General features: G+C 49.3%; 1 protein-coding gene and 1 long non-coding RNA gene across 2 annotated transcripts in view; one reads left to right on the top strand and one right to left on the bottom strand.

The window, feature by feature from the left end:
* RTN4RL1 (reticulon 4 receptor like 1) overlaps positions 1-15,326 on the top strand; it is a 72,747-nt gene that overhangs the window by 22,101 nt on the left and 35,320 nt on the right. The gene's annotated exons all lie outside the window — the stretch shown is intronic.
* Positions 5,507-7,902, bottom strand: LOC110147970 (uncharacterized). The gene is made up of 3 exons (XR_002317022.2): positions 7,642-7,902; positions 7,020-7,147; positions 5,507-6,848 (listed from the first exon to the last, which is right to left on the bottom strand). It is a non-coding gene; the product is annotated as an uncharacterized lncRNA (long non-coding RNA).

Genomic DNA, 15,326 nt, shown 5'->3' with positions numbered 1-15,326 from the left:
AGAACCATTTCATTGGAGAAAACAGCAAACAGACCTGCGTTTCTATCTGATTTCACTTTTTCCCTTTTCTCATGAATTTAAGCGCATGTGAAAAGCAAGGCTGATAAGGCAAAGCAGCTGGGCTCAAACCCTGAGGAGGGGGCTTAGAAGGAGCACAGCGCAGGTTTATAATAGAGCCCAGGAAAGTTAGGGGTGGCTGGCCCGCACTCTGGCAGGCAGAGAGATACTTCTGGCCAGCAGCTAGCTCTCTGTGGGGTAGGGAGGAGGGGGCCACAGAGGGGGTGATGGAAGGTGGGGAGAGTTGCTGTCCACCCCCAGCCTGGCCAAGATTTCTAGGCCCTCTCCTGGTGTCTTTACCGGTTTCCAGATTGCTTCAGGGACTGGCAGCAATAAAAGACTAAACATCAGCTCCCACTTGAAAATCAGCAGTGACCCAACCTCGGAGATGGGTTCAGTGAGACAGACTCCCGCTTTCCTGGGAATGGGCCAAGTGAGGAAACAGATCAAAAGGCAAATGGGAGAGACTTCCCTGGTAGTGCAGCGGTTAAGACTCTGCATGGCCGATGCAGGGGGTGCAGGTTTGATCTCCGGTCAAGGAACTAAGATCCGACAAGCCTCGAAACTTGACCAAAAAAAAAAGTCAGATGGGAGCCAGAGTGCCAGGAATACGCTTTCCTCCCCGTCCTCTGCCAACGCTTGCGATGCAGCTCCTTCTCCTGCCAGGTGGCTTGGGCCAGGGCAGAGCAGGGCCCAGGGACTGTGGTATCAGGCTCAGCACCCCGTGTGCCTCCCTGAGGAATCTACACTCGTGTTCTCGCCACCTGCCTAATAGGATCTGGTGCCTTTAAGCAGGTCTGTGGACTCACCACGTGTTTCAGGCCGATGGGGGAGTTGCCGGCTCTGAAGCCTGTTAGGAGAAGGTGTTCTGAGAAATTTGGGTTCATGTGCCTTGTTTGGTTACTTGAGCAACAGCTAGTTAAGCGCACGGGTTGCCTGGCATACAAGCCATCTCTTACCACTTGTACATTAGTCCCACTTGAAGGTCAATTGATCTGAACCAATTAGCAAGAGGATAAGGACTTGTGTATCTTCAACCAAGGGGAGATCTTGGAACAAGTCATCTAAGAGGGCTGATAGAGATTCCAAGTGCCAGGCTTAACCAATGTGCTGTCCCACCTTCCAGATGGTGCTTCCATCCACAGCAAGAGTCAGCCCACCTCGTCTCTGGGGTGAGCCTGTGGGGAGGAGTATGAGGGAGCACCAAGGTCTTGTTCTCCCAGAGCCAATTCTAGGTCCTCCTGCTTGTGGAAGCTCCCCTCCCCCACCCTCCTTTCACAGATACACAGTGAGAGCTCAGCAGGCTAAGTTCCATGCCAGTGGGATCAGGGCATCATCCCAGGCTTCCTGTGAGAGCGGGCAAACCACCCACTCCAGATACAGGGCCTGCACCCAGGGCCTTGGGAATATTAGCCGCCATCTGCAGAGGGTCTACGTCATCTCATCTTTATGAGCCCTCCTCCTGAATACCTCTCCCCCAACCCAAACAAGTGTTATCCCCTTTCCTAGACAAGGGTGCTGAGGTTTGGAAGTGGGAGGCAACTCGTCTGCTTGTGCTGCCTGAGCTATCTGAACCCAGGCCTGGCTCACTCTGGAGGCTAGATCTTTCCTCTTGGCCGCGGTAACTGCAGCCTTCTCCAAGGTTAAGTAGGGGCAGGGCCTTCCTGGAAACTGGGGAAATAGGAGGAACAAACTCACCAGCTGGCAGGGGTGAGGCTGAGGAAATTCAGACTGTGGGCAGCCTTTGCCCTCCTTTGGTCCTAGGAGGGGTGAAGTGGGTCTCCCGCTAGGAGAGTTGGTGGGTGTTATCGTACACAGTGGGCGTGGGCACAGGGGGACCCTGCTGTCTGCTTTTGAAGCATCCTGTCTCCAGCCCCTGGGGTCCAATCCCTGGATTGCTTTCTCAGTGTCCCCATGAAAGATGGAAGGAAGGCAACTCCATCCTCAATACCTTATCCTTGCACTCAGTGTCCAGGGCAGCAGTCTGCTGTTACCCCAGGGACTGGAAGTGTGATCCACGAGTGGGACCAGGAGGCAGCAAGTGGACTTTGCTGCAAAGAGGTTTTTAACTTCAAGTGTCCCCAGAAATGGGCCGGGTCAAAGGAGACATGGGGGTGGGGAGTGGAGGGGAGGTGGGGACTGGGAAGGCTTTGCCATTATTCCAGTTCTGCTCGATCACAACAGTTCTTGGAAATTGCCTCAGATCTCACAGCATTTTCCTCTTAATAGCCTCGATCGTGGTGAATCCTTGGCCACTGAGGGTAGGTTTGATTTTTTGGAAAAGGCCAAGAATAATTTGAAGCTGTGTATTATGAATAAACAGACAAGAAAGTTTCAGAATGTGGTTTGTTTTGTTGTTGGGAATTTTTTTTTTTTTTTAGGTTGAAAGCAAGGTGGGACTCAAGAATTGAACCACTTTTGGAATTCCCTGGCAGTCCAGTGGTATGGGGCTTCCCAGGTGGTGCTAGTGGTAAAGAACCTGCCTGCCAATGCAGGTTAGATGTAAGAGACACAGGTTCAAGCCCTGGGTCAGGAAGATCCCCTGAAAGAGGGCATGGCAACCCACTCCAGTGTTCTTGCCTGGCGAATTCCCATGGACAGAGGAGCCTGGCAGGCTGCAGTCCATAAGGTCACACAGAATGGGACACAACTGAGCAACTTAGCATAGCACACAGCCCCGAAGCTTTATTGTTTTAGCCAGTGGTTAGGATTCAGGGATTCCCTGGTGGCTCAGACGGTAAGGAGCCTGCCTGCAACGCGGGAGACCCAGGTTTGATCCCTGGGTCCCCTTGAGAAGGAAATGGCAACCCACTCTAGTATTCTTGCCTGGAAAATCCCATGGACAGAGGAGCCTGGCAGGCTACAGTCCACGGGGTCTCAAAGAGTCGGACACTTACCTTTCCTCTCACTTTCCTAGGACTCGATGTTTTCACTGCCGAGGGCCTAGGTTCAATCACTGGTAGGGGAACTAAGATCTCACAAGCTGCATGGTGCAGCCAAAAAAAAAAAAAAGAGAGAGAGTGAGGGAATTGAGCCACTTTTCTCACAAGAAATTTCCAGAAGTATTTCAAGTGATGGCAGTACTTTGAAACCGAGGTGTGTGTGGAGGTGCTGGGGTCTGAAGGTGACCACTTCAACAGAAGGGCCAGGGAAGGGAATTGATCCTTTATGGAAGCACCGCATGTGCCAGACACTTTACATACATTATCTCAGCTGCCTGAAATCATTTTTGGAATAAGGCTGGCCTATAAAAAAATTCATCAATAATCCATTATCTTGTGTACTCTGTACTTCTCTCTGTAATCCTGTTAGAACAAGTGCTTAGCCCATTTCACAGGTGAGGAAACTAAGGCTCAGGGAAGTTAAATGACTTAAGAGCTTGTAAGTGTCAGGGTCAGGATTCAAACCCAGGTCTGACTGGCCCCAAACTCAAGGCTGATTCTTTTTTGGCTGTGTAAGTTCTGGCGTGCCCAGCGCACTCCTGCTCCCCGCCGGCCCCACCGCCAAACACAGATTTAGTTTCATTATGTCAAGGTGACGTCATTTAGGCTACATCCACCACTTTAAAAAAGAAAGCAGGTCATAAAGGAGTCATATGCTTGGCCGAAATGCTGACTGTGTGCGGCGGCAGGCGGCGTCAGCAGGCGTCAGGGGACGCGTGGGTGACAATGGCAAGGCGTGAAGTATGGTGTTTATTAGGCACTGGCAAAGGCCTGTGAGTTCCAGATGCCAAGTTGTGATAAGTGGAAACTGCCTGTCTCGGCTCCAAACTCGGAGCAGGCTCCCAGGTCTGAGCCTTTAAGTCAGCTGGATGCTTGGACAGACTGACCCTCACCACTGGCAAGACAGGGCCCCCTCTCTCTTGTCGTTATTATTATTATACCAGTGATAACTCATGCTGATGGAACACTCCTTATGTGCCAGGCGTTGTGCAAATGCCTTACCATGATGGATTGATCTCTCTGTATAGTCTCTCTCCCTCTTTTTTTTCTTCTGGCCTTGCCTCAAGGCTTGCAGGATCTTTTTTTAATTAATTAATTATTTTGGGCTGCACTGGATCTTCGTTGCCATGTGTGGGCTTTCTCTAGTTGAGACAATGGGGGCTACTCTCTATTTGTGGTATGCGGGCTTCTCCTTGAGGTGGCTTCTCTTATTGCGGCTCAAGGGCCCTAAAACGTAGGCTCAGTAGTTGTGGCCCAGGGGCTTAGCTGCTCCACCGCATGTGGAATCTTCCTGGACTACAGATCGAGCCCGTGGCCCCTGCATTGGCAGGCAGATTCCTAAACACTGGACTGCCAGGCAAGTCTGGCTTGTGGGATTTTAGTTGCCTGACCAGGGATCAAACCCACATCTTCAGTGCAGAGTCCTAACCATTGGACTGCCAGGGAATTCCCTCTCTGCACGTTTTTAACCTCTCTGACTGGCAGTGAGGGTCTGCATACTCTTAGCTCCCAGCTGGGTCCTCAGCCATGCAAGTTGGCTCCTCTGAATCCAGTGAATAAATGAAAGTCGCTCACTTGTGTCCGACTCTTGGCAACCCCACAGACTATAACATGTCAGGCTCCTCTGTCTATGGAATTCTCCAGGCGAGAATACTGGAGTGGGTTGCCATGCCCTTCTCCAGGGGATCTGCCCTACCCAGTCACTGAACCCAGAATCCAGAGAACTCTTTCCCAACATGCAGTCCTAACCCTTGCTCTGATATGGCCACATGGCAGTGAGGGACCTGGGGTCCTGTGCAAGGAAGGGGTGCAGGTAGAGGCTCGGTACACAGCAGCTCCTCTCCCAGAGAGAGAGCTCCAACTGGACTTCTCAGCCACAGTCAGTCACATCTATCTAAATATAGCAATTCCACTTCCAGGAAATTATTACTGATTCCCTTGCACCTGTGGGCAGAAATGCACATATAGGAATGTGCACGTTATCATTGCTTGTAATAGCAGAAACGGGAAGCAACCTAAATGTCCATCAGTAGGGGATCGATTGGGTAGATTACAACAACCCCATACAATCGGATTCTGTACTCTAAGGAATGGGTGACTGTGTAGCGCTGATATGGGCTAGATGCCAAGATGCATTGCTAAGTGAAAAAGCAGTGGTAATATACTGCACTCCCATTTGGATTTTAAAAAGAAAGATATGCTTGTATGTGATAGAAATTTTCTGGAAAGACCACAAAAGAAACTATTAACAGTGGGATGCCTCTGAAGAAAGATACTAGGGACTGGAGGTCTGGGAGAGGAAAGGAGACTTGTTTTTCATTGTATTCCCTTTTGTGTTTTTTGGGAAAAAAAATTTTAAACTATGTGCATGCATTATCTTTTTGATTAAAAAGAAAGTATGTAGGGGGGAGGGGGAGTTTAAAAAAATCCCCAGGTTTTATCTGGCTTCTCAGGTACTTTTTCTTCCCTGTCTCTGTGGCCAGGTCCTGCTGTTCTGACTCACAGGCCATTTCTTAGCTCCTCTCTCTCAGTCCCAGTCCATGCCCACCCCTCCCCCAGGATCCATTACCACCTCTCACAGGTACTTAAAACCTACCTTTTTGCCTCGAAATACAAATAACTCTAATCTAGAGAGAAGGTTGAGCTTCATTGCACTTACAGAACAGACAGAAATCAGCTGGCTCTGAGATGCTCGATAAATGTTTGCTGAATTGAATTGAATCTGTGACTCGGTTGGTTACACCGAGCAAGGCACTAATTGGCCAAGGTCAGCCATCCAAATCCCACACAGGTTGGCTCTCTGTATCCAGAGAGGGGCTCTTTCCCTTCATGCATTCCGAACCCTGGCTCCGACGTGACCTGGGCGCGCTCTTCGTGTATACCATTTCTTCTCCTAGAGACACAGCTCAGAGTGACTTGAGGAAGCAGGATAGAACAATGGTGTGATCGATGAGGAGGTCCAGCTCTGGAACGATTCTGACTCAGAAGAGCATCTGGAGAGGACTCCCAAAACTCCATGATGACATTTTTTTTCTTTTAAGTATTAGCCGCTTTGATTTTTTTTTTTTTAATATTTATTTTTAGCTGCGCTGGGCCTTTGTTGCTGTGTGGGGGCTTTCTCTGGTAGCAGTGAACGGGGGCTTCTCTCTAGCTGCAGTCTGCAGGCTTCTCACTGTAGTGGCTTCTTTTGTTTCGGAATATGGGCTCTAGCGCTCAGTAGTAGTGGTGCACAGCATGTGGGAACTTCCCAGATTAGGGATCAAACCTGGGCGTCCTGCATTGGCAGGCAGATTTTTAACCACTGGACCACCAGGGAAGTCCCTGGCCAATTTGATTGTATTCCAAGAAGTTTTTAACAGCAATAGAAAAGATGGCATCTTCTGTGGCCGTGGCAGTGACTCACCTGTTGCTATATATGTTCAACCTGAGGCTGGAAGACGACCACTTCGCAGGCATTTGTAGAAGTGAAAGCTTCAGTAGTTGGTTGTTTCGGTGGACTACATTTTTCGTGTTTATGTTGCACATAACATAAAATGTACCATTTTGAGCGGTTTTAAAGTGTGCCGCTTTGTAGCATTAAGTACCTTCACACTGGTTTGCAACCCATGATGACCGTTTTTAATGGGGCATGGTTGTTAAAAAGTAGAGAAAGGCCACCAAATTCATGGCCACTTGATTTCTGCTTAAGGAGCTCATCCTTGCTCGGATTGGCCTGTGTCCCACATACGTCTTGCAGATTCCAGCTTCTGAAACTGCCATCCAGGGGATTCCTTCTCTGGTCTCTGTAATCATCCACAGGCATTGATAGTCCGGTAGAACACCAGAGCGGGGAGGGGGTCATGGAAGACTCTAGAAACAGAGATATAGGTATCATAATTTGGTGACATTTCTCCTACTATTTCTTTTTTTCCCCGTCTCAAAAATTCTCTAGCCTAGTGGAAGGAAAGAGTATATACCCCTTGCCCATGATCACTTTCTCATTCTTGAAATAAAATCCCCACCCCCAGCGGTTCTCCAGACCTGGCCAGCGTGTGATGCCCCAGCACCTCTCTCCAGACTGTGATCCAGCAGCTTGCCGCGGGCTCCGCCTCCCTCACAGTAGAGGCTTCTTGTCCCCATAAGGGTTGTTCTGATGAAGAGGCGATTGCCTGCAAGCGCAGTGAGTCAGAAAGTTTGATGTGCCTTCCAAAAAAAAAAAAGAACCCCAAGCAGCTATAATCTTTGGCCACATTAATAGAAGTGTCCAAATCTAGGACACTGAGGGGCCTGCTTTGCTATCTGCTGAGCACCCACTGAGTCATCCACTTTTTCGTCATCTTCCACCAGTCCAGCCCATCCCCTGCACATTGCTCAAACGTATCCCCCTCTCTCCATGTCCCCTGCTTCTACCATTTTAAACCAGAGCCCTGCATCTCACGCTTGGACTATTGCAGTAGTCTCCTGATTGGTGTTCTAGCTTCTTCTCTTGTCTCCAGGCTCTGCACTACAGAAAGGTGATGTTAGGGAAAATGATCTGATCATATCACTTTGATTGTTTAAAATCCTCCAGTGGCTTCCCACAGCTCTGGGATCAGAGCTTTCAGGGCTTCATGTAAACTGACCCCTCCTGTCTACGCCTCTGATCACACCTCACACAACTTACCCCTCTTACTGATTTTCTGTCCCTCACTGTGTCAGTCTCCATCCTGGTCAGGATCCTCCCACAAGCAGATGATGCTGCCTGTAATGTTGCCTCTGTCCCACCCCCTCATCTGGGTAATTCCTTCTCTTCCTTTAGAGCTCAGCTCAAATGACCCATCCTCAAGAAGCGGCCCTGAGCCCTCCAGACTACAGCAGGTTTCCCAGTTACAGGCACCCAGGGCATCCAGCACTCATTCATTTGGTCCCTGAACAGACATGTAATGACACCTGCCAGATACTAGGAGCCCGGATGGTGAGGACATAATGGTGAATGAGACAGGCAGAGCCCTGCTGTCATGGAGCCCACATTTCCAGGGCGGGTCAGGGACGAGAAAGCAATGGCAGGCTGATGAGGACTGCGGAGGTGAGCACAGAAAGTGGCCATGGGTAGTCTGAGATAAGGTGCTCAAGGAAATCTTAGGAGGAAGTGACATTGATCAGAGAGCCAGGTGGATGATGGATAGAGTATGTGGATGCTGGAGCAAGAGAGAGACTGGGCTGAGGGCAAAACCAGAGTAAAGACCCTGAGAAGAAGTGTGCCTGGCGTGTTCCAGGAACAGCAAGATGGCCCCAGTGGCTGGGCCACAGGGACCAGGGGAAAGGAGTGGGCAGAGTGTTCAGTTCACGCAAGACCTTTTGGGTCGTGGGGAGATCATGGCAAGGTATCCTCAGTGTGATGGAGACCCATGGAGAAAACTAGCTTATATTTTTTTCTTTTCTTATTTTTTTTAATTGGAGGATAATTGCTTTACAATATTGTGTTGGCCTCTGCTATACATCAGCATGAATCAGCCACAGGTATACAGCTGTCCCCTCGCTCATGAACCTCCCTTCCATGTACCTGTACATCCTGAGTGAGTGAGTGAAAGTTGCTCAGTCATGTCCAACTCTTTGTGAGACCCCATAGACTATACAGTCCATGGAATTCTCCAGGCCAGAATACTGGAGTGGGTAGCCTTTCCCTTCTCCAGGGGATCTTCCCAACCCAGGGATTGAACCTAGGTCTCTTGCATTGCAGGCAGATTCTTTTCCAGCTGAGCCACAACAAAGGAAGCCCAAGAATACTGGAGTGGGTAGCCTATCCCTTCTCCAGGGGATCTTCCCAACCCAGGAATCAACCCGGGGTCTCCTGCATTGCAGGCGGATTCTTAGGTTGTCACAGAGTACTGGGTTGAGCTCCCTGTGTCACAGAGCAAATTCCCACTGGCTATCTATTTTACATATGATAATGTATATGTTTCCATGCTATTCTGTCAATTCATCCCACTCTTTCCTTGAGAGTTGGAACACTCAGTTTAGAAAGGCCAGAAACTCAAACTATTGAAACAAAAAAAGAAATCTTCCAGGCTCATAAGACTGCAAGATTCATCTTCAGGTGTGACTTGATCACCAGGACTTGGTTTCTGCTTCTTAGCATCTTAGCATGACTTCTCTTGCGTCGGCATGTGCTCAAAAGGCCCAGCAACTCCAAGTTCACGCCCCCCCGCCCATCCCCCCCAGAAAGAGAAAGCTTATCTTTCTGGATCTGACGTCACAACCCTGGTTTGGCCCTGAACCAGTCACTGAGGCCTGGGAGAGTGTGCTGATGGGGGACTGTAACTAGAAGGTGGGGACTGTGTCATGGGTGGCCAAAACCCCACGGAAGTTGCAGTCTGCAAGTGATTTGCTAAGAAAGGCCTTTTTCTTTTTCGCACTTGATGATGTACTCAGAACCCCATTTGTTCTTCTTGTCACCATGGCAGCCCCGGAGTCACCCCACTTGTCTTGTTTGACCTCCTCATTTTGCAGGTGAGCAGGCTGAGGCTTAGTAACTTTCTCAAGGTCACACACTGTGACTGCGGTGGAGCCAGGATTGGCATCCAGGCATCATCTGGTGGGCAGACCCTGAGTCTGGGGCCAGCCTGCCAGATTTGAATCCTGGCTCTGCCATTTGTTAGCTGTGGCCCTGTATTCTTTTCCTAGGGCTGTCATGACAAATTGCTACAAATAGAGTGGCTAGGGAATTCCCTGGCAGTCTACCGGTTAGGACTCCTTGCTTTCCTTATACGCGGGCCCAGGTTCAGTCTCCAGTTGGGGAACTAAGATCCCTTAAGCTGTGTGACATGACCAAAAACACACACACACACACACACACACACACACACACACACGCACTCACAAAGAAACAATCAACAAAGAATCCTAAATTGAGTGACTTAAACAGCAGAAATGTATTCTCACGGTTCTGGAGGTAAAAAAAATCTGAACTTAAGGTGTGGGCAAGACTGTGCTCCTTCCAAAGGCTCTGGGGGGCAGCTTCCGGTGGTGGTTAGTAGGCCTCGTGGCTACTCCAGTCTCCGCCTCTGTCTTCACCAGGCTTCTCTCTTCTCTGTCTTTTCCTCTCCTGTCTCTTAGAAGGATGTTTGCCGTTAAATTTAGGGCCCATCTGGGTAATCCAGCATGATCTCATTTCAAGATCCTTAATTACCTCTGCAAAGACTCTTTCCAAATAAAGTCACATTTCCAAGTTCCAAGGATTTGGATGTGGACATACATTTTGGGGGCCATTCATTGAATGGTTTTTCCGGTAGTCATGTACGGATGTGAGAGTTGGACCATAAAGAAGGTTGAGCGCTGAGTGGATGCTTTCAAACTGTGATGCTGGAGATGACTCTTGAAAGTCCGTTGGAAAGCAAAGAGATCAAACCAGTCAATCCTGAAGGAAATCAACCCTGAATAGTCATCAGAAGGACTACTGCTGAAGCTGAACCTCCAATACTTTGGCCACCTGATACGAAGACAGGACTCATTGGAAAAGACCCTAATGCTGGGAGAGATTGAGGGCAGGAGGAGAAGGGGTGACAGATGATGAGATGGTTGAATGGCATCACTGACTCAATGACCATGAGTCTGTGAAGCAAACTCCAGAAGATGGTGAAGGACAAGGAAGCCTGGCGTGCTGTAGTCCATGGGATTGCAGAGAGTTGGACACGACTTAGCCACTAAACAACAAGATTGAATCCATTCCAGGGACCTTGGACAAGTCACTTAACCTCTCCGAACCTCAGTCTGTCATCTGCAAAATGGGAATAATACCACTTCATAGCGTTGCCTTGAGGATTAATATGAGATAATCTTTGCTGGGTCCTTCACAGAGGACTGAGCACATAGTACTCAGTAAACATTAGTTATTCTGAACCCAGGTCCAGTCTGGTGTTCTCGTGGGTGTCTCTGAAGTGGCTTTCTTTACAGGTAGACTTAGGTCGGCCTGGGTTCCCTCAGCTAGTAGCAGTAGAGACAAGTCAAGTAGTTGGTGTCTTTTTTTCTTTTTAGTATTTATGGATTTGGCTGTGTCAGGTCTTAGGTTGCAGCATCTAGGCTTTCCTTTGCGGTAAGCAGGCTTCTCTCTAGTTGTGATCTGTATCCTTAGTGGCAAGTGGGATCTTAGTTCCCTGACCAGGGATCGAACCCACGTCCCCTGCCTTGGAAGGCAGATTCTTAACCACTGGTCCATCAGGGAAGTCCCTAGTTGGTGTCTTGATGGAGACACTTTGGCCAAGTTTAAGCCAAGTGTCCCCTGCTGGCTCTTCAGTTGGGGCCTGTTCTGTTGTCCAGGCTCCCCCTTCCTGAGGCCTGCAGCTGAGAGGCGGAGTGGCTTGAGTAGGTCTCCTGTCAATCAAACTCTCACCCTGGCTCCAGGAGGCCGGCCTGGAACCATATGATTTAGAGTGATGGAATGTAAATTGCAGAGTCCACGCTTCCCATTCGGCTGAGGTCCCATCAGCATCTCATTCCCCTTCCCTGGGGCTCCTCTAGGTCTCATCTGGTGGATTCTGTCCGCAGAGCACCTCCACGGCAATCACGACGATGGTTTGCTTCTTACATCTATCACACCTGCACTGTGACAATGTAATTTTTATCTCCGGTTGTTTATTTCTCAGATGGAACTACTTGTAAATTCCAAGAGGAAAATATATCCCCGTGTGTGACAGAACCAGCCCAGGGCGATTAATCTGGGCTTCTAGGCTGGGAAGGCAAACCTGGGTGATGCTGCTCCATGTCTAAGTGTCCAACAATCAACCATGGCCATTAATCGTCCCCCGACAAAGCAGTGGCCCCAGGAGGAATCAGGTTCAATAGGATCTGATCCAGCTGGATGGGATTGGGGTCTTCATTCCCCATCTGTTGGGTGGCAAGCAGACCCCTAGGGACAGAGAGTGGGAAGCAGGTGGCTTGAGGCCAAAAGGTAGGGGGAAAGACCAATATTTCAAGGCTTAGTGGACAGTGGGTGTGAGAAGGAGGGGGGACTTAGGGCATCGGTGTGCCCATGGCAAAGGCACAGGCTCGTGTGGTCCCAGCAGATCCAGGTTCAAATCTGAACCTCACTATCTACCATCACTTTGGGGGAGTTCCTTTACCCCTCATGCCAACAGAGGGGTTTCTAGTCTGTAAAATGGAGCAAAGAATATTTGCTCCATAGAGTAACTGAGAGAATTAAACAAGCAACGCATGAAAAGTTCTTACTGCATGGAATGAGTGGTTTGGTTCTTTTTTTTTTTTTCCCAAAGGCCTGGGGCAGTGCTCAGGCCGGCAGAAGATGAAAGTCACAGAAATAATCAGAATTCTAGAAGGAATTAGAAGGAATTTAGAGAACACCTCGTGCAAAGTTTAGTAGAGGTTTGGGGAATTGAAGAGACTTAAAAGCTGGATGGAACCCAGTTTCCTGACAGTCACCATGGTACATCACCACATCACACTGCCTCCATTGTAGGGGCTTCAACCTGGGCCTCTCCGCCTCCTGCAGGGCCAACCAGTGGGCCTCAGGGGCCATAACCCCCTGCAAGGATATGCACTATTCTGTGTGTGAGTGCATTTTAATGTCTCCAGAGTTTTCATCAGATTCCCAAAAGGTGCCCCCACTCAAGGATTTCCCTGGTAGCACAGCGGATAAGAATCTGCCTGCAGATTGAACCCATGCAGGGTACATGGGTTCAATGCCTGGTCCGGGAAGATCCCACAAGCTGCCGAGCAACCAAGCCCATGTGCCACAACTACTGAGCCTGTGCTCTGCAACAAGAGAAGCCACCACAATGAGAAGCCCACGCACCACAATGAAGAGTAGCCCCTGCTCGCCACAACTAGAGAAAGCCTGCACAAAGTAACAGAGACCCAGGGCAGTCAAAAATAAATGAATAAAATTTTTCTTAAAAAAAGAAAGAGTCATGTAATATTAAAAAGTTTTCCCCATTCAAAAAGATTGAGGGCTTTTTTGAACTCTGATATTGACACTATTTGGGGGTGGAGGTGGGGTTATTGCCCAACCCTCCCACCTGCATTTGATGTTCTACACAGCTTTGATCATGATCAAAATCTGACTGTGATCTGGGGGTTTCCTTGGCCTCAGGGCCCCACCATCCCTTCTCATTCTACTCTGGTTCTTACTGTTTTTTCCCTGGAAAACCAGCTTACATGTGCCAGTTAGGAGCAGGCTGTGTGTATGTCAGGGGGTGGGTTCCAGGTTTTGACATTCTGGGCTGGTTCCAGATTTTGTGGAGTTTACACAAATTAGACTCCCCTTTTTATGAAAAAGTATAACAAGTCATGAGAAACTTCCCTGGTGGTCCTGTGGTTAGGAGGCCGCTTTGCAAGGCAGAGGATAGGATGCAGGTTCGATCCCTGGTGGGGGAACTAAGATCCCACATGCCAAGGAGCAACTAGGTCCACGCGCCACAGCCATTGAACCTGTGTACTCCGGGACCCACAGCTAGAGCCCTCATGCCTCAAGGGAAGATCCCACATGGTGCAATGAAGATCCCATGTGTTGCAGCTAAGACCTGAGGCAGACAAACAAATAAATCATTGTGGTTAATCTCTAAGTTGTGTCCAACTCTTCTGTGAACCCCATGGACTATAGCCCAGCAGGCTTCTCTGTCCATGGGGTGTCCCAGGTAAGAATACTGGAGGGGGTTGCCATTTTCTTCTCTAGGAGATCTTCCTGACAGATCGAAATGCATCTCCTGCATCAGCAGGCGGACTCTTTACCACTGAGCCACCAGGGAAGTCCAAATAAATGAATAAGTAAATATTAAAAAAAGTAAGTCATGAATACAGAACTAGGTGCAGGGCCTTGGGAGGGCTTTGTATGCTTTGTTAGGATCCCATAAATCTGCCTCTCCTGGTGTTGTTACTGGATAAGTGTCCTCAAGAGAATATGGGGTCTCAACATAGCTCACCCACCAAAGGCCTGTGGCCTCCCATGGGCGCTGACCCAGTTTTCTGGATGCTGCTCCACTGGGTGCTTGAGATGGATGTGTGAAAGGACCAGCCTGCCCTCAATGAGCTCCCAGGAACAGAAGACCCAGTTTACGGGTAAATAATGACCCGTTGGCCACTGCAGCTCCCTGCTTTTGCCTTGCTGCCTTTCCCCAGTGCAGCAAGTGGTGGGGCCTCCCCGGCTTCACTTTCAGGGTTATCCCTGAAAGGGTCTTGGCTGTCTGCTTCTGAACAGGAAGAGGAGAGAGCTGTCGGCAGGACCTCCAAGGAGGGGGTCCCAGTGTCTGTGGCATGGCCTCTTCCCGTAGTTTCTGTTGAGATGAGCTGAGTATGATGCTTTGTTCAGGCCCAGGTTTGGGGCAGGCCCATTGGACGATGGAGGGTTAAGGGGACATAGAAGCTACCTTCATCCTTTTTTAAAAAATAAATTTATTAAGTAAATTTAATTTATTTGACTGTGCTGGGTCTTCATTGCTTTGCAAGGGCTTTCACTAGTTACTGCAAGCAGGGGCTAGACTTCCTTGCACTGCACAGCTTTCTCCTGGCAGCAGCTTCTCTTATTGTAGAGCACAGGCTCAGTAGTTGTGGAAACATGTGGACTCTTCCTGGTCCAGGGATAGAACCTGTGTCCCCTGCACTGGCAGATGAATTTTTAACCAGTAGGCTACCAGGAAAGTCCCCTCCATCTTTTTTTTTTTTTTTAATATTTATTTATTTGGCTGTGCTGGGTCTTAGGTGCAGCATGAGGGATCTTAAGTTTTTGCAGCCTATGAACGCTTCGTTGCGGCATGTGAGATCTAGTTCCTTGACCAGGGTTCAAAGCTGGGCACCCTGCCTTGGGAGTGCTGAATCTTAGCCACTGGACCACCAGGGAAGTCCCTTCCCTCCATCCTTGCCTTATCTATTCACCTGTATTTGCACAACACTGAAGATATGATGGCAGGAAAGATACTGTTGGGGGCAAGAGGCTGGCCCCAGAGGACCCGGATCTGGCTCTTGCTTTGCCAGTTTGTACTTGTGGGCTTTGTGGAGGCCTCTGAACCTCTTGGCGCTTCCAGTTTGTCATCTAGAAGGTGGATAATAACACCTGCCTTGCTGGAGTGTTGAGAAGGTTAGGGATTTCACACGTGTAGGGCTGAGCACAGTGCCCACTCTCAGGTCAGTAGCTCTAAATTTTCACTTACTGTTATTGTTTTGGAAGAGCCATCCCTGCCCCCTTGGAGTTTCCACCCTTTTCTCTCTAGCATCTTGGCAAGTCTCCTTTTCTGCTGGGTCCTAGAGCTTCCTGGGAGAAGACTGTTCAAGGCCAAGGCATGGATGGATCTCCCAGGGCAGTGCCTTGGGCAGTATTGGTTGCAACACACTGGAGCAGGCCAAGCTGGAAGGAGTCGGTAA

Source organism: Odocoileus virginianus, chromosome 17, assembly GCF_023699985.2.
Source record: "Odocoileus virginianus isolate 20LAN1187 ecotype Illinois chromosome 17, Ovbor_1.2, whole genome shotgun sequence".
NCBI classification, from domain to species: domain Eukaryota; kingdom Metazoa; phylum Chordata; class Mammalia; order Artiodactyla; family Cervidae; genus Odocoileus; species Odocoileus virginianus.
The sequence above is the reverse complement of the archived record's forward strand: the minus strand, read 5'-3'. Positions and strand labels throughout refer to the sequence as shown.